General features: G+C 44.8%; 1 protein-coding gene and 1 long non-coding RNA gene across 5 annotated transcripts in view; one reads left to right on the forward strand and one right to left on the reverse strand.

Annotated features, from left to right (window-relative positions):
- IP6K2 (inositol hexakisphosphate kinase 2) overlaps nt 1–15,052 on the reverse strand; it is a 30,607-nt gene extending 15,555 nt beyond the window's left edge. For 2 of the 4 annotated variants that reach the window (XM_025885181.2, XM_025885180.2), the window contains exons 1-2: nt 14,916–15,028; nt 2,451–2,534 (exon numbers count right to left, since the gene is read on the reverse strand). The gene's annotated coding sequence lies outside the window, so the exon portion shown is untranslated. Of the gene's footprint in view, nt 1–2,450; nt 2,535–14,915 lie in introns of all 4 variants that reach the window. The other 2 variants (XM_025885183.2, XM_025885182.2) reach the window with 2 other exon arrangements.
- Nucleotides 739–4,318, forward strand: LOC141374190 (uncharacterized). The gene is made up of 3 exons (XR_012380877.1): nt 739–842; nt 3,900–4,016; nt 4,273–4,318. It is a non-coding gene; the product is annotated as an uncharacterized lncRNA (long non-coding RNA).
- Nucleotides 15,053–19,834: the final 4,782 nt, after the last annotated feature.

Below are 19,834 nucleotides of genomic sequence, written 5' to 3' on the forward strand. Positions count from 1 at the left end.
TCTAACTGGGCTCATTTGCCTCACACTAAGGATCTTGAGTCACTCCTGCCAAGATGCCTGGGTCACCATCTTGGTCAAAGTAAGGACTCCCCCCTTTCTGTGAAGGCATTCCGAGATGGTACAGACTTTCAGAGACAGCCATGTTTTCCCTCATAAATCCATGACACCCACTGCTATATCTAAAGCCATCTGCTCATTCTGAAAGCCTAGTTTTTATCAGGGTCTTAATTTCAATTCTTGTAAAGTCAAAGCAAAAGCATCCTTTACACCCAAACAAGCAGAACAGAAGTATAAAGGTCCAATAAGCCTTTCTGTAAACCCGTAATGAAAGAAAAATCAGCATCAAATCTGCTATTATACTAGCTTCCTTGTTAGTTCTCAAACATGCCTAGAATATACCTACCTCAGGGCCTTTGCACTTGCCATTCCCTCTGCTCGGTACACTCTTCCCCCAAGGTATCCTCTTGGCTCACTCTCTTACCTCCTTCAGCGTTTTATGCAAACATAACTTCTTTAATGAGGTCTTCCGTGCCATACCTCCCTGTCCACACTCCCTTATACAACCCTGCTTTATTTCTCTTTAGCACTTATCACCACCATCTAACATACTGTATGTTTTATTTGTCTTATTTTTTGTATCCCTCATCCTGGCCCCACCAGAAAACAAAGAGATTTCTGACTGCTCTGTTCACTGCTAAATCTCCAGAGTCCAGAACACCAACACAGAGTAGGTACTTCACAGGATGTGTCTCAAGTCACTACTGCGTCATGAAAACCTGCACACAGAACAGAGGACTCAAAAGGCACCCATGGCAATTATCCAAACCCACATTAATCATACAGTGAGTACAATTATTAAAATGAGGCATGCAACACATTTTACCAAATGTATTCTGAGCACCGACTGGTGTTAATTTTGCATTTATAATTCCCCATCTATCAAGTCTGCATTAACTGGGGAGTATAAATGAAGGACCCTGTACATGAACACTTATCTGGGACCTGGTAGTATGGAAACATTTCATGTAAACAAAGCTTAAGCTCTTAATGTAATGACAATCAATCTCTTGGAAAATTCTCTCTTGCAGAAAATCAGGAAAGAAAAGAATGGTCATTCAAGAATAAATTTTAAAAATGAGGCCCCCGGGGGGTGCTTGGCTGGCTGAATTGGTGGAGAGGGGGACTCGTGATCTCAGGGTTGTAAATTCATGCCCCACACTGGGTGTAGAAATTACTTAAAAAAAAAATGTAGGCTCAAGAAGGTTAAAATTCTATCATCGCTTAAAACAAATATACTAACTAGCATTCAGAAATTATGTGTTGGTACTGAGTTCACATCCCAAACACCCAAGGTTTTCAGGTTGCAAAGTTATCATTAAAAGATAATTATCCTGGGGCACCCGGGTGGCTCAGTCAGTTAAGTATCTGCCTTCAGCTCAGGTCATGATCCCCGAGTCCCTGGATCGAGGCCCGCATCAGGCTCCCTGCTCAGTGGCGAGTCTGCGTCTCCCTCTGCCTGCCGCTCCCCTTGCTTGTGTTCTTTCTCTCAAGTAAATAAAATCTTTAGAAAAAATAAAAAAATAAAAGATAATTATCCCCATCTTTTGCAGGCAAAGCAAAGAAAGGCCATGGGTTGTTGGTTTGAGTCTCTGCTGAAGGCCTCCTTCAGCAACACTGGAGGGTCTGCCATCCAGCTTTAAATGAGTTGTCTTAGCAAGACAATGCAGAAGGAAAATCATTCCTCACATGACCTGGACTTACCAGGAAGCTGGGTAACAGATGAGGCATAATTCCTGGTAACAAAATGAACATACAAAAAGGAGTTTTAGCAAAATAAAGCCAGGAAGGAAGAGGAAAGCTATCAATGTTTGCCTTGTGGGAGGCACCAAGGATAAGGGCTGACCAGACTGACCCATTTGGTTACAGGGCATCAAACTCCCACCAGCGTGCCACAGAGTTTAAGCCCCATCAGGACATTCCCCCCCCACCTTATTTTTAAAAAAGATTTTATTTTTAAGTACTCTATATACCCGATGTGGGGCTCAAACTCCTAACTCTGAGATCAAGAGTTGCACACTCCAACTAAGCCAGCCAGGCACACCCCGCCCCCATTAAGACATCTCTTATACGCCACTGTGAAAGTACTTACTCTCGTGTCTAGCAATAGAAGAGTGCATGACAGACTATCAGGATATTATGATAAGTTTGCCTATCAATTTTATGATTTTTAAACGATTTGAGAAAATGCTTACGATATCCTTTTTTAAGTGAAAGAAGCAAGATATAAAATTGTATAATCTATATTGTCTGAACTAGGTCCAAAGAATTACAAAGGAAAAGACTGGCAAAAAGTACCAGCTATGCCACTGAATCATATGCTTAAAAATGGTTAAAATGGTAAAATGTATATTTTACTACACACAAAAAAACTAAAAGTACCAGCTACTCACAGGGGTCATGGCTGCCTGCCCCCTTCCAAAGCCCTGTAGTCACTGCATTAAAAATGTTGAATGCCTTGAAGTCTCCCAGATCACCTACGAAAGAAACTTGATACAGGTTTCCCAAATTTGACAACAATCCTAAAAATTTACGTGGCAAAGATGAATTGTGAAGCTTAAATAAAGTGTTCTAAGTTGTCAATAACAGAAAGCAGATGGGCATCAGCCTAGGGGAGCAACTGTGTGTCCTTTCTATAGAAACATTATAATATTGCTGTCAGAAGATGCAGTCAAAACGCCACCCCAAAATGCAGGGGGAGAAGGTACTGCAGGTTGTAGGATTTGTCTGCTTTTTGAAATGTAAACTTCTGATTTCTTTTTTCAATCTAAACAAATATTCACTTTCTTACCGACTTGTTTTCGTCATTGCAAATTCTTCTGTTTAAAGATGGCAGTTATATATTTATAAATTATACATATTTATATTATATAAACTTCAGACAGCACAAAACCCAGATGTGCCCTGTACCAAGTGGTAAGACTGTTATCCCTTCTCTTTGAGTTGGCTAAATGTCCCAAACTTCTTGATATATTCTCAGACTCAAAGCATATGTTACCTTTATAATAGGGAGGGAAAATATTAGGGGTAAAAATAAAAGAATTCACTGAGACTAAAATAGGAAAGTTTTAGGCTCATCCACAAAAAAGCATTGCCCTAGCCCACACTGCGTGCTCAGAACTCCACTCCATGATGGAGAACCTGGAAGGTGGACCACATGTAAAGAAGTGAGGGTAATAACCCAAACCCACCCTGCCCTTAAGACGTGTACAAGGCACTGGAAGACCAGAGGAGGAAGTGACCAACTCCTCAAGATTCAATGACAATGGGATACAACCATGCCAGGGACTAGAGGCCAGAGCAGCCATTTATGGAGCAGTCTATTCTGTAACGCCCATGCTCTTACAACAGCCCTCTGGAGTAGACACCATGATTATCTCCCTCACAGATGGACATACTGAGGTGCCAGGAGGTCACCATAAAAGGCAGCCCTCACTACAGAAAACAGGTGCCTGAGATGAAAGAGTTACTGCTAAGAATGGCTGGAATCATAGTCCTAACCTCAAAGGAGCTGCAGCCTGGCTGGCTGGCAGGGTGTCCGTCCACCCGCCCCCATGCCAAAGCAGCAGAGCCAGAGAGACCAGACACAGAAGCTCTGCATCGATTTGACACAGATGCCTGTGGTCCAACACTGGGCATTCATTTTCTCCCTCATTAACATTTTATTCTAGTTTTAATAAAGGAAAAGCTCTTAAGTTGTAGGTGAAATTATTTCATTAAAGCCACAATAACGCAGATCCTACCCCCAATGCGACAAATAAAAAGCCAGATTCTGTTCCAAAAATCCAGGCAAGCTTTTCTGTAAGGGAAATAGCAGCCTCTCAGATGCTTCTCCTCTCTAGAACCACCAGCATGACCACACTGCCTGATCTCTCTGCCTCGGATCAGATTTCTGGAATGAAAGACTAGTGGGTCCCAAGATGGAAGGAAATGAGAAGGAGCTTTCAGCCTACCTAGAGGTATGTTCATCAGAGTTACACTGCTAGAATTACAAAATTTTAGCAACTTAAAGAGCTTTTTCTAGGGACGTCTGGGTGGCTATTGGTCAAACCTAAGTCCTGAGCCCACCCCTGGGGCCAGTGGGTGGAGGTGGCCCAACCAGCACTACAAGGACTAATCAGGCTTATTATCACAGAAGGAGAGAAGCCCCCAGAGAAAAAGGACTAACAAAAAAACTATGTCTGAGTGGCATCTCTAAATGCCTTTGTTTTCTAGGTACCCCTACTGTTAATAATTCCTTCAGTTAGAAACTGGTTTGATTCTTGGGACACCTGGGTGGCTCAGTCGGTTAAGCGTCTGCCTTAGGCTCAGGTCATGATCCCAGTGTCCTGGGATCCAGTCCTCCATTGGGCTCCTTGATCAGCAGGGAGCCTGCTTCTCCTTCTGCCTGCCGCTCCCACCCCTCCCCCGATTGTGTGCTCTCTGACAAAATCTTTAAAAAAAAAGCTTTTTCTAGCTAAAACTGTAGTGCCACTCATTTTCAAGGAAATTGTAAAATTGTAGTGCCACCTCAATTTCAAGGAAATTGAAATTATTAATTCTAAGGTGTCATATGTCCTCTTTATCAGAATATCATTTTCTTACAAAGAACTAAATGTATTTCATACACACACTAAGAATTTTCAGTTCTCCTTAAAAAGCCCATTACCCCTCTTTCAAGGGCAATTCTCCATTTCCAGTCTCCTCCTTGGTGCAGTCTATGACTCCCACCACCCTGTGGGAAATATACACAACAGAAACATACAGAAGTGACCGCCTCACACTGCAGCTGAAATTGCCATGAGTCTCAATTTGAGGGACTTTCCTACCTTGGGTCACAGTTCTCCCTTGTGCCAACAAGTAATGGTCCATTCATTGACTTTAGGCAAGATTATATGCTCTCTGCATGTGGTCAATGTTTACCCCTACTCATCTCCCAGCTGGCTCCCAAACCAGATGAGACATATGAACTCATCCTCTGAAATACAGGGAGCCAAAAATGATTCAGTCCTCATGGGCGGCCACGGAATCCATGCAGCCCTGACCTGCCTAGGCCAGCACCCTGAGTGCTGTACCTGCTGATGGAGGGATCCAGGTGTGTCCTGCACTGCACCAGGTCCTGTGTCCAGGGGGTGCAATTTCTTCCAGGGCCTTGCAAAATCTCACTCGGGTAAATACTCTCCTTAAGGGTCTGCGAAGTGGCCCAGCTCACAGCACCAATCTGGAAGCTTTTTTTTTTTTTTTTAAGAATTTATTTATTTATTTGACAGAGAGAGAGACAGCAAGAGAAGGAACACAAGCAAGGGGAGTGAAAGAGAGAGAAGCAGGCTTCCCGCTGAGCAGGGAGCCCGATGCGGGGCTCGATCCCAGAACCCTGGGATCATGACCTGAGCCGAAGGCAGACACTTAATGACTGAAACACCCAGGCACCACTGGAGACTTTTTTTTTAAAGATTTATTTATTTGAGAGAGAGAGAGTGGGGGTTGGGAAGAGGGGAAGTCTCAAGCACTCTTGAGCCCAATGCCGGGAGCCCAGTGCTGGGCTCAATCCTAGGACCCTAAGATCATGACCTGAGCCAAAACCAAGAGTAGGATGCTCAATCGACTGAGCCACCCAGGCGTCCCCCAATCTGGCAGCTTTTATCACAAACCATTCTGCAGTCAGTGTTCCTCCATGACCAGCCAGAAAAGAATGAGATACGGGTGTGAGAAAATTCCTGACACTGGCACAGGTCACAACACTATGCCATTTGCCAGTCATCCTCCAGAAATCCTGAGATTTCTTTCCAATATAAAGCATAGCAAAATATTTACAAATTTCAAGGAAATCAAGTTCAAACACACCCACAGTTCTGAAGCTAATCAGATGCTGACTCCTTCAGAATCACCCAGCTTGTGAGAAGGGCAGTGACTTCAGTCACTCAAGAGCACATCTAAGGACTGGGAAGGAAGGCCAATGAGGCACTTGCACTTTTGACATCTTACCTCTTTGTTCCCTTTGACTCTATACAAAGAGCCTCCAGTATTTTTAAAGTAGAAACACTCTTTTGAGAGTGAGATGAACCATTCCTGGAAGAGAAGCAGCCCGTCCCCTCCTTTGCCAGCCCTCACCTGCCCTAGACCTGTTGGCCACATCCATCAGTATTTCAGAGCCCAGAGTCTGTCAGCTGCCACCTGGCACCTCTGCAAGGTCCACTCTTCCAAATGCTCCAGGACCCTCCATCTGAGGCTTACAGTCCTCCCCTGGCCTCCCAAGGGAGGTGCAGCATCCCCATCAACCCACAGGCCCTGACATGCAACCCTGGGAAGGTGCTGCTGTGTCTTCCCATAAGGCCTAGCACAGGTACCAACAAAGGGCAGGGATAGCTCAAAAGACCTGGGGAAAAGACACTTGTGTTTCCATATTCTCTGATAAGTACACAGAGCAAGAAAAACCCAAACAATTAGCAGGGAATTGGCAACCAACTTCACTATCTCTTCCCCAGAGGCACTCACCTCAGAGAAGAGACACTGTTCATGGAAGGACACCTTTCATGCCTTACATGAGTAGAGCATAAAAGCAGAAAACTTGAAAATGTTCATTAAGAACTAATTTAGGAAGACTGAATCTTCAGGAATGTGCAATTAAATGGTTTAATAGTGGTGTATGTTTTTCCTGTCAGGTTGTTCAAGCTTATAAAAAATATACCTTCGGTGGTCAAATACACTATATCCACCCTTCCTCTTCCTTTGTTGGGTAACTCCAGGCAATCCCTCAAGGAAACAGTATGTTTCTGTTTAGCATGAGAACCAACAGGTGCTGGTCCACACACCTCCACAGAGCACATTGTAAAAGAAGTTCAAGCGAGACCTCTACAGAGACTTAGCATCACTTCTTGCTCATGAGAGGGGAGGAATGAGCTAAGGTGCAATCCACAGACACCACGTTTCAAGCACATTAAACAAATGGGCATCAGCGTGAAAGCTGGCAGGCTTGGAGCTAGGTTAATCCTAAGACAAATGTTGCTGCAGCCTTAGCAATGACGCCAAAGTTGTATAGGCCTGGGATCTCAATCCCAGATAAAAAGGCAGGGAGAAGGGATACAAAAAAAATTCATATCTAGAGTTAGTCTTACACTTGTAAAACAAAAATAATCTATTATTCTTATAAAATAAGCTTTGAAGGGAGATGCAAGATTTTTACGTTCCCCAAGAGAGTAAGATGGGACTCGCACAGTCCATGGGGCCTCTCATTTCTGAGTGTGCAGCTGGGGATAGAGAAGCCTGGAGAAGAAACAGCAGCACCAGCCAAGTGTTCTGTCTTCCTGGTTTCTAACATATCCTACTTCATTAAAAGAAATATTTTAATCTTCCTTAGACTTGGGATTGGATACTCAATTTCTACAACACGTATGAGTGTCCCAAATAAGATAAATGGATGAATATGTAGAGAGAATAATACTAAATGATCTCCCATTTTGATCCATTATGACTTTCAGTTAAAAACATTCACAAGAAGAGTTAAAATGAGCCAACAAACCCAAAGAAAGTTTTGTGCATTCTCTACAATAGAAAGCAAACAGAAGAGGCCCAAGAGGCCCAGACTGACTCCAGCTATCCCAAGGAGTTTATGACAGCAGGTACTGGAACTCCACCTCCAAGCCACAAGGGTTTCAAAAACAACCCAAAGCCTGAAACCTTTTAGTCCAGAGTGGGATGAGATCATCCTGGGAATGAAAAGAACACAGGTGAAAGACCTAGCATAGTGAGGGTCCCATGAACAGCTCCTGGAGCTGTTATTTCTATCTTCCAGTGGGCAGGGGGCTGTAGGTGCTGACCATATAACTTCAGCAACAGCTACATTTCATGAACATTTAAAATCAAATCAAGGTACAACTTTTCTGTTTAACCATGTGTTTTGCTACCTGTTCTGACCTAGAGACCATATTTAGGAGCTATCATCCTCCCAAACATTTCAATCTTAACTAAATGGCATCTTAGTGCCATGAAATACAAAAACTCTTTCTTGTTAGCAGAATATTAACTTTTAGCCACCATATACTGATAATGCTGGTGCATCACCACAGCTTAATCCTTACTTGTAGGACTGAGTTAGTGTAATTTCAATTAGAAGAGAACCCTATTTATGAAAATTTACACTAAAAAACAAATATACAGGGGCGCCTGGGTGGCTCAGTCGGTTAGGTGTCTGCCTTCGGCTCAGGTCCTGGGATCGAGCCCCACATTGGGCTCCCTGATCAGTGGGAAGCCTGCTTCTCCCTCTCCCATTCCCCCTGCTTGTGTTCCCTCTTTCGCTGTCTCTGTCAAATAAATAAATAAAATCTAAAACACACACACACACACACACACACACACACACACACACACACACACAATCTTGAAAAAGACTGGAGAAAATGTCTATAAACAGAAAAATGAATCCAAAGTGCATCTGAGCTAGATGTGGACTACAGACAGTCATGTCCAACGAAGTCTTTCTGGGTAAGATGTCCTCATTTCCCCTCCAACCTTCCATGTAAAGTGGCAAAATGGTAATGTGCTACAGCCTCCCCGGACCCAAGGCAACTACCTCTGGGGCATACCACCACGACCAACATCAGGAAGAGCTTACTTCCTCCCTCCATCCCCAGGGCTTAACCAAGTGCAGTGGTGACCTTTAAAACAGGTCAAAGTGAGGAGACTTTCAGGAAGACTGAAGGGCCAGTGGGGAGGGGAGCTATACAGGGGATGAGGGATACAGGATTCCTTTTGGGATGCGTTATATGGTATGTGAACTATAGCTCAGTAAAGCTGTTATATAGAAAAAAAAATCAACACAGTAACAGGGTCACACTGAAGAGATCACAACCAGCTCGGGGTAGAGGGTTCAGTGATAATATCACATCTCCACCACTAAGACGTGAAGATGAAGTGCTCAGGAGGAAAGCACCTCCAAATGTGGCTATGAGAAGAGCAAAGATGCACACAGACAAATTGGAATAGAACTAATTCTCGAAATATGTGGGTAAAGAAGTCTAACTTCTAAAGGAATACATTGTTTTAATAATAACTAAATGTGTATGTGCAATTAAAAATAATAAATATTGTAGGAAAGTCAACTTCCAAGTACATCTCTCTAAGTTTATACGCTTTTAAATGGTATCAAAAAATTCTTTTAAATCTCTCCAGCAAATTCTGGCCTGCCTTGTCCTGGGGTATACACAGTGCTTTACCTCCTCTTGGTGTCTGTCTTCATCTATAAACCAGGCATGGTACAGTTTTACAGAGGTGGTCTGAGGCAGAAACAAGAGTAAAAAATCTAGCCTCCTGCCTGGGTGTCCTCTGCCCTACAGCTCCTCCAAAGAGTCCACTGGGAGATGGAGGTCACAGGAGGGACCCGACAGTACTAGGGGATAAGGGCATACTAAGCTTGCACTCCTGGAAGGAGAGTGAAGAGAGAAGTCTTCAACGGCAGGCAGAGGAACAGAGTGCCACGGGACAACTTGCCTAGCATTTAAAAAAAAAGATTTTTAAACTGGTTACAAGTATGATAAAATGACCACCATTATTAGTTTGGGGTCTCTTCTTCCCGCAGATTTTCTTCCATACACTTTTCTATTCTTTACATAAACAGGATCAGCCTGTATGTATTGTTTTGCTTTTCTCCCCCCAGGAAAATCAGCTTTAGTTTTCTCACCTTTTTAAAAAATTGTGATGAAATATATACAACATACAATTTACCTTTTTAAGCTATTTTGGGGTATACAGTTCAGTGGCACTGAGTACATTCACAATGTTGTGCAACAATCACCACCACCCATCTCCACGACTTTTTCATCTTCCCAAACTGAAACTCTGCACCCATTAAACAATAACTGCCCTCGGGGCGCCTGGGTGGCTCAGTCGTTAAGCGTCTGCCTTCAGCTCGGGTCATGATCCCAGGGTCCTGGGATCGAGTCCCGCATCGGGCTCCCTGCTCTGCGGGGAGCCTGCTTCTCCCTCTCCCACTCCCCCTGCTTGTGTTCCTGCTCTCGCTGTGTCTCTCTCTGTCAAATAAATAAATAAAATCTTTAAAAAAAAACAAAAAATAATAACTGCCCAGTCTCCCTACCCCCAAACCATTGGCAACCACCGTTCAACTTTCTGTCTCTATGAATTGGACTACTCTGGTTTCTCACACAAGTAGGATCATTCAACATTTGTTCTGTTTTGCCACTTTTCCCCACTAAACTATATGCCTTAGCCATATCTCTGTCTATACAAAATTCCTTTCAAAGGCAGCATATTATTCACACAAAATCATAATGTATTTTTAACTTCCCTACTGACGCTAGCTTATTACAGTAATAATGCAATGAGTGTCCTTGTAGCAGTCTGCACTCTTGTGAAAGTGTTTCTGAAGGAAAATTCCTTAGAAGTAGAAGAATTGCTGGGACAGAGCACAGAGGTTGCACCCACTGTTCCACTCTTCCCTGTAATGCCTGTGAGCCACCAAGGATTGTGGAGCAGGGTGGTGACATTTTCCGTAGGGAAAATTAACCAGGCAGAGAGAAAAAGGAAAACCTGGCTTCACAGACGCCCAGCAATCTCTACTGTAGTGCCATGGGTAGGACAGTGGCAGCAGGACCCAGCATTTACTGGGGACTTCTGTCTACACTCTTACTTAAAAACAAAGCGACAAATAGCAAACAGAGAGACAATTCTTAGACACATTAGAAGCATATGTGAAAAAGGAGGTTTGAGAGAAGAAAAAATTTTAAGCTTCTTAAGAAAAACCGTGAGTGCTGAGAAAGCTCTCAAGCTACTCTGTTATATGTTATGCCATAGCCATGTTTCAGGTAACTTTGTGGGCTCATGAATTTAGAATCTGGTTATTTGAAGATGTCAAAACCAAAGGTGAAAGAGGAGGAGGCAACACTACCTCCGCAGTCCCGAGCCTGGGAGTTTGCAGGAGGAAGGAGATGATAGCAGGAGCACCCCCAACAGAACCGCAACCTCTAGGTGGCCATGAGGATCAAGACCAAGCTGGTCTCTCCAGCCTCTCCCAGAATGGGCTTCCTTCTCTCATGGGTCTCTCCTCCTTCATCCCTGCGGCAGGAGGTGGGCAAGAGTCCCGACAGCTCTTAGGCTCTGGGGCCCCCAAGACACGAGGGCTGCCTTCTCCAGACACCTGTCCCACCTGGAATGACCTCCCCACACTCAGTGGCACACTCGGCAGGGCACAAATTCTCCTGCCTTCTTCAATGTACCCAGAGAGCCTGGTGCCCAGCCCCCACAGGGAATTAAGGAAGGAAGAGGGGAGAGTAGAGAAACAGGATTTGGTAGGTGGCTAGGTGTACCACCCTGTTCTTACCCTTCAAGGAGTAACTGACCCCCTGGAGAATCTGAGACATCTCTGGGCCTCTCCTGAAAAATGCACCCCTCACTGAACTCTACAGACTGGGGTGCGGGCACCTGTGGACCCTATCTTCAGAACCCAATACAAGGAATCAAATTAGAGGGATGAGTCAGATACTGAGCCTTCCCACGTCAGAACAAGGATGCTTGGTTCATGAAGTCAGAAACAGCTCAGAAGACAATGAGTTGAGCTACAGACACTTAAATATAAGGGGATGGTCAAGCACTCAAGAAACATTCAGCAGACAGTTGGGAGCAATGGGACTGAAGCTTGAGTGAACCTAACCTGCAAACAGATTTGGGGGTTACCTACAAAGAGAAGACAGAAGACACTCTGAGAATAATGTGCAAAGAAAGAAGAACACTGGGTCAGGGCCCCCAAAGGTGTGAACTGCCTGTGAGCAGGTGGTTGCAAGGTCAGTGTGAGAGAAGGTCTGTAAAGAGACAAAGAGGCAGAACATCTACACCCTCCTGGAAGTCACGGAATCTCCTCCCAGTTTCACATGGAAAATCTAGGGCTCACAGTTTTTGGACTACACGACACCAGAGGGAAGAGGAGCGTCTTGCACTGTGTGGCCCTTTAGGTCCCTGACAGACCTCAGAGTTCACAGTTTGGGGCTCAGTTATGCGTGAGCCTTGGCAAAGCCTTCACAACGTCTTCATTGAAAAGATATATAGCACCGACCCCTTCAAACCCAGCCACCATAGTCAAAAAGTATCCAGCAAAGGAAGTGATCAGCAAAAGCCAGCATATGGGAAATCCTAAAGGATAAATGACAACTGCTTCAACAAAACAATTACAATGAGCCTATATAAATTTAAGAAACAAAAGAGATACTTCAATCAAATGCAATGTGCAGACCTTATTTGGATCCTGATACGAACAAATCAACTGTAAAAAAAATTACAGGAAAATCAGAGACATTTGACCATAACCAGATATTTAGGTGGAAAAAAAGGTATTATCATTGGTTTTTAGGCAGACTAATGGTATTGTAGATACAATGGGCAGCTCAATGAAATACTTATGGAAAAAAACACATCCTGGGGCTATGCCAACTAAAAAAATTCAGGTTTTGTTTGTTTTTAAGAAGGGGGGAGACAGGCAATGAAGTGAAACAAGATCAACTAGGGGTTGGTAACTCCAACTGGTGATGGATGACAGACCCAAACCAACTGTTCATCAGCTTAGAAGACTGTCTTTTCCTTCAAACTCTGAGGTGGAGCGTAAATTCACTTTTTGGGGAAAAGGACCTTTTCTTGCTACCAGAATATATTGCAAAATACTACTTATTACTTTTATTACTCAGTATTCAAATAGGCAAAAAAACCAAAAACATGCTTTAAAATGTAATCACACAAGAGAAATCATCTGCTTACCTTCCACTGTATAAAAATGTGTTCAATTTGTTAGGGCGATTATCTCACTAGGTAAAATAACTTCACTTAAAGGGAAAATTCTTCCCCAGAGCATCCTCTTTATGAACCAAACAATGGAAAATTTTCACCTCAGCAAGCTGGCCTCCAGGGCTCAGGCTCAACCCTGTTGCCTAGATACCAGTGACATCTCCAGTGCTTACAGAAGACTCTGGCACCCCTCTGCAAGGGAGACAGGCTAAGGTTCATCAGTCAGCAGTTGCTCCTTCCTTCCTTCCTTCCTTCCTTCCTTCCTTCCTTCCACCTTCCACTGCTCGGACAGACACAGGGATGGTATACAGTGTACTGGTCTGTCACTCGTGAAGCTCCAAAGCACAAAAGAATTCTATTACATCTGCTAAAGTGGTTTTTACAATTATATCAACTCTGGTGCTGGTTCTCGTGCACTTGATTTCTAACAATTCCTGTGAATTCTACTCTAAAGTTACAAAGCATATAAATCAGTTGGAATAACAGTTAACAGTTCAACTGACTTTTTCTCCAAAGAAAAAGTTACTAAGAGATCAACTGGCTTTTTATTTTTTTCTTTTTTGTTTTTTTTAATTTTTTATTGTTATATCACCATATATTACATCATTAGTTTTTGATGTGGCTTTTTATTTTTTTTTTACGATTATTTATTTGAGAGAGTGAGCGAGCGAGAACAAGAGAACACAAGTGGGGAGGGGCAGAGGGAGAGGGAGAAGCAGACTCCCCACTGAGCGGGGAGCTGGATGGATGAGATGATGCAGGACTCCGTGCAGGGACTCCAGGATCATGACCTGAGCCGAAAGCAGACGCTTAACAGACTGAGCCACCCAGGCGCCTCTTAACTGGCTTTTTATATGAAATATGATAAAGTATTCATTTTGATGGCTTCTAATTCTGCAAGTGGCTAAAATTAAAACAATAACACCACCATCCTGAAACTTCTCTTTAAATACTTGAACACCAGGTTACAGGATGCAATTACACAAACTCCACAGCAGCAACCGATGTAAATAAGCATCTCAGTTCCTTTAAAATGTAACCCTGCTAAAAATGCAAATACTGCAAATATTTTAAATACGAGAGTTCATCAAATTACTGTAATCATGGTGCTTTATAAAAAAAAAATCATAGACCTGGTGAACTGGAACATTTTTGTTGACGCTTTTCAAAAGTTTCAGTATTTTTTCTTAAAACTATTCTTTCCGAAGACTTTATTTTATTCTTGTTTCACGTAAATTTTACTACCAAAATGTTTCATTCCAAGCAGTAACTAGTCCTACTTCCCTGGTATCTAAGAGCACTAGGTTTTACTGTTTTCTACATTTTGTTTTCACGTTTGGACTCATTTTTCTGCTAGTGCAGCTTCCTTAACATAGGAACATAGGAAGCCGATTAATACCAATCATTAGGGTGGGAGGCAAAAGCAGTCTTGAAGCAAATAGGAAAGAAATGAAAGCTCCACCCACGGTGAAGCTTACCACTATTAAAGAAGCCGTCCTCTGATCCATTTTAGGACTTTTGTGGATAATAAGATGTGCAGATTGCCTCACCAGACACCAGCTGATAGGCCCAACTGGCATTCAACGCTCAAAATGGCTGCACATCTGCCGGCCCCAGGTAAACAGCACCTGAGGCGGTGGGCCGACTCCTCCACCCAAAGACTCAAGGAGAACCCCCCCCCCCAATAACCCAGGAGCCCATGGACTCCGCTGTCTTGGGAAGCAGTGACCCTGGAGATCTTTCCCCCACAAAGACCTGGAGAGACCTCCTCAATGACCGGAGGGAGATCCTGCACCGCCAAGATACGCGGGAGACCCCCTCGATGACCAGAGAAGATTCTGCCCCTCAAAATCAGGGGCGATATTCTCCCCCCAGTAACATGAAGAAATAATGCCTCTCTCAAATGACCGGGGGATATCCGGCCCCATGGAGACCCGGGGAGATCTCCCCGCCCCCAGGATCGCAGGGGAGCCCCTCCCCAAATAACCCGGGGACAACCCTAATGACCAGAGACCTCACCCCCGAACGGCCCGGAGACACCCTCCTCCAAATCTACCGGGGCGGCAGAGCCATAGGCTGGACAAGGCGGGCGTTACCTGCGGCCTCAGCCCGTCCCGCGGTGCTTCCGTCCTATTGTTTCTCTCCCATCAAGATGGCGGCGGCCGCGCCGAGCCCCACCCCCCGCGCCTCGCTCCCGGAGCCCCTCGCTATTGGCTCGCACCGGGAGCCAGGCTCGTGGACTGGGCAGCCCGAAAAGCGCTGTTGCTAGGGCGCCGGGATCCCTGGCAGCAGCTTCCGGGAGGGGCGGGGCACGGAGCGGGGCCAGGGATGGGGCGGGGCCTTGCCCGCCTTCCAGGGGGTTGGATGGCCAGGGAGGTCCGGTGGGTGGTTGGGTGGACAGATGGGCTTTGGGCTTTTGGGTGCAATGAGGGATCCCTGGGTGAACGGATGGCTCAACCACCTGTCCCATTTTTCCAGAGTCCGAGGGGTTTCCTGGGATGTGGACTTTTCAAGGCTAACATTGAGATAGTGCAGCAAACTGGGAATTTCATCACCCTAGCAGATGGATGGACAGAGGACTAGATGGGGATGGATGGAAAGATGGACAAGAGAGTGACTGTAGACGGTGAGTAAAGGAGTGGTTATATGCACAGGTGGATAGATGACTAGATGTGGAGGCGTGGACAGAGGAATAGCTGTAGAGTCTTCTGGCGACTGGTGGATGAACCTGTGTCCAATCTAGGTCCTACCAACCTCCATACTGCAGGGCTTGTCTGAGGCTCATTTGTCCTGGGTCCTATGGGTTGGCCAGAAGAGCTTCCACCTCAGTGGATGTCAGTGAGAAATTCGAGGGAGGAGGGAGGTGCCACTGAGAGTGGAGGGAGCCTCCTACCTGATCTCTGCTTTCTGTAAAGGAGGCCAGCATGGCAGCCCCGTGCTGCATGTGCACTGGGGGTTTGCAGAGGTGTGGATTCATGCATATGCTTACTCACTCAGCAGGTATTTATTGAGCACCCACACTCTGTGCTGGAAATATAGCAGTGAACAAAAACAGTTAAAAAAGGGGGGGAGGGGTGCTGCCTTTATGAGAGTGGGCAGGAAAGACTTCCTGTGACCAGCTGATCTCTCCTCTCCTGGAAGCACCTTCCCTGTGTGTTTCAGGCCTGCATGCCCTCATGCTTCTCACCTCACTGGTTTTTCCTCTTTGCCTCCTCTCTCTGTCTACATTCTCTCTCTTATAACCTTATCCAGGTTCATGGCTTCAAATTCCACCTGCATGTCCATCACTCCCAGAGGTGTATGTCCAGTCCAGACAACTTACTGAGTGCCAGACTCAATGCCCAGCTGTAAACTAGGCATCTGCACTGACTTCCACTTGGCATCTCAAACTCAACTTGTGCCACCCTCGCTCTGGCTCATCCCCCAAATGCACTCTACCTCACCTCCCCCAGCTCAAAAGGATGGCTGCTTAGTCCTTTCTATTGCTCAGTCCAAACGCCTCTTGACTTACTTACATTCAAGAAGTCCTGTTCCTTCCATTGCATCATCTACCCAGAATGAGAGCACTTCTTGCCAGGTGCATGGCTTCTACCCAGTCCAAGCCACCACCTTCTCTCCCCAGGGCAATGTCACAGCCACCTCCCAGTCTCCTGCAGCAGCCCTTGCCACCGTCAGTCCATTCTGCACACATCAGCCTGTGAATACATAAATCAGAATCCTTCATGCCCTGCTCAGCCCTGCTCAGATTCCTGAAGTAGCCCCTCCCCAAGGAAAAGTCAGAGTTGGCAGGGATCCTATGATTCCCCATTGCCTCTCTGGCTACATGGGCTCTGTTTATCTCCAGCCCTACTGCTCACCAGCCTGAAGTTTCTCACACATCACACCCCATGCACTCTCCTGGCTCAGGGGTTGGGCTCCAGTTGTTCCCATACCTGCAATGCACTCTCCACAGATTTCCACAGGACTGTACCTTAATGCCCTTGAAGCCCCTCATTTCAGACTGCAACCTGAAACTTTCAGCCAGCACATGGGATCACCTTTATCCCTTTACCCTGCTCTACTTTTTTTCATAGCAGTTACCTTTCTTATGGAGGCATTTATTATCCTTATATGGCATTGCCTGGCTTCCTCCACTAGAGTAAGGGCCCTGTGAGGTGAGAATCTCTCTATTTTAGTCATGGATAGATCCTGAGCACCTCAAGTACCAATAAACTCCAGAAATACCTGTTGGCTGACTGAATAAGAAGGATTCCATGCGGTATTAAGTGATAAGGGCTATGGAAAAAAATTAAAATGGGGCAGTGGAAGGTTGGGGCAGACTGAGAGTGTTCTGGATCAAGGCTAGCCCTGGGTCAGGCCCAAAGGCCCCCACACCCAGCAGGATGGCTAGGAAGCCCAACCCAGCTTCTGCCCCTGTTCCCTGTCTGTAGCCACAGAATAAAAAGAACCCAACAGGCACCAGTCATTCAAACCCTCACAGGTAAGTACTGCCCTACCTTCCTCTGCCCACCCACTCTCCCATTCCAATACTCCTATGTGTGGGGTTGAGACTGGAGAGGCAGGGTCTCCCTGGGGAAGACATTAATTCACTCTTATATTTCTTCCATAAGTACTGACCTGTGCTAGGCACTGGGTACATAGCAAGGATGGACACAGCAAGAATTTGAATGATTTATAGAGTCCTTGCCCCACAGTGAGGAGTGTGGGGAAGTAAAGGTTGAATATAACAGTAAAATAAACAACTTAAGGGGCACCTGGGGGGCTTAGACAGTTAAATGTCTGCTTCGGCTCAGGTCATGATCTCAAGGTCCTGGGATTGGGCCCTGCTTAGAGCTCCCTGCTCGGCAAGGAATCTGCTTCTCCCTCTCCCTCTGCCCCACCCCCCCCCACTAGTGCTCTCTCTTTCTCTCTCGAAGATTTTTATTTATTCGAGAGAGAGAGCATGAGAGGGGAGAGGGTCAGAGGGAGAAGTAGACTCCCTGCCGAGCAGGGAGCCCGATGTGGGACTCTATCCCGGACTCTGGGATCATGACCTGAATCGAAGGCAGTCGCTTAACCACTGAGCCACCCAGGCGCCCTTAATAAAAATCTTTTTTAAAAAAACCTTAATTATGGGCAGTGTGAATAATGGAGAAAAGGAACCACGATAATGTGCAGAGTATGTTGTTTACATCCAAGGCAGCAGGAAAGGTTTATCTGAGAAGGGGGCATCTGAGCTAAGATGAACCTAGAGGCATGGCTGAGCAGGGAAAGATCTAAGAGAAGCCGTTCCTGAAAGAAAGCATAGCAAGTGCAAAGACCCCAAGGACAGAGCAAGTTTGACATGTTGGAGGAATATGAAGAAGGTGCTTGGGTCTAACGGAAGAAATAGCTCAGAGCTCAGTGGAAAGCTCAAAGACATGAAGGAAAGACCAGAGATCTGGAGACCAAATCCAGGAATCCTGATGTGCAACCAGGAGTTCCAGAGGGAGAAATGGGGATGGATGAAATAGAGGCATGAAGCAAATGAATTACAGAAGAAAACTTTTCTGACATGAAGAAAAACCTATTGTCTGCAGATGGGAGGTATTGACCTCATTCCCAAGCAGTATGGAATGGAAAGATGATAGTAAATTCTTAAACTCCAAGGAGAAAGAGAACATTGTACAAACTCACAGATAGAACAAGTTACCTACCAAGGAGGAAGGGCCAACTGGCCTTAAACTCTCCCCCATAACATAGATAAATTATCTGCTACCTATACACAGTAAAGGGTCAGTCCTCATGCCTGAAGGAGGGAGGTAGCCGTTAACGGAATGGAAAAAAGTAGTAGAATTTCCAAATTACCAAGGGAAAAAATGAAATGAATAACATCTTAGAGAAAAGGGGAAAGTAGTAGGTAGTTGGTAGTTTCATATAGTTCAATTGGATAAAAAGATAAAATCACAAAGTAAAAAATAATAAACATAAAAGAATTATGGAATGGCAAACATCTTTGTCATACTAAATAAGGATACCCTGATCCCCCATTAAAAACCTAGAGACTGGGGTGCCTGGGTGGCTCAGTCGTTAAGCGTCTGCCTTCGGCTCAGGTCATGATCCCAGGGTCCTGGGATCGAGCCCCACACTGGGCTCCCTGCTCAGTGGGGAGCCTGCTTCTCCCTCTCCCACTCCCCTGCTTGTGTTCCCTCTCTTGCTGTGTCTCTTCCTGTAAAATAAATAAATAAAATCTTTAAAAAAAACCAAACAACAAAAAACCTAGACACTGGGTTAGAAAGATTAAAAAAAAAAGATACATACTGTTTATAACAAAGATACATGAAACCACAAGAAAAGTAAGGAAAAGAAAAGAAAAGACTGAAAATAAGGAGTTGGCAGAGAGAAAGATCAGGCCAGCACAAACTAGAAGACAGCAGGAGTAGCCACATGACACCAGAGAAGGTAGGATTTAAGGTGATAGGCATTGAGAAAAATAAAGAGGGTCATTATCTAACAAAAGGCACAGCTCATGAAAAAAATGAAAAATGTAAAATAATCATAGGCCAACATACACCAGATACTAAAACCACTTTTTGTTTCAATCAGGAGCTAGACAGGATTGGTATCAACACTATTATCATTATGCAATGCTTTAGAGTTCTAGCAAATGTAATAAGACAAGAAAATAAAATGTTATAAATACTGAAAAGACCGAGATTGCACTATCTTTTTAATGTAATGAACAGAAATCTAGAAAATCCAAAGGACTTTCTTGAAAACTACAATTAATAAGAGAAAATGTTAAGTGATAAATACAAGAAAAGATATTAAAAATTCACTATAGGGGTGCCTGGCACAGTTGGTTAAGTGTCCGACTCTTGAGCTCAGCTCAGGTTGTGATCTTAGGGTCATGAGATCAAGCCCCACATTGGGCTCTGTGCTCCACATGGAGTCGGCTTGGGATTCTCTCTCCCTCTCCCTCTGCCCCTCCCACTTGTGCTCTCTCTCTCTCAAATAAATAAATAAATTTTTTTATAAAAAATAAAAATTTACTACA

The sequence above is a fragment of the Callorhinus ursinus genome, unplaced genomic scaffold (genome assembly GCF_003265705.2).
Source record: "Callorhinus ursinus isolate GAN/ISIS: 27379988/994484 unplaced genomic scaffold, GSC_fseal_2.0 scaffold15, whole genome shotgun sequence".
Classification (NCBI taxonomy): domain Eukaryota; kingdom Metazoa; phylum Chordata; class Mammalia; order Carnivora; family Otariidae; genus Callorhinus; species Callorhinus ursinus.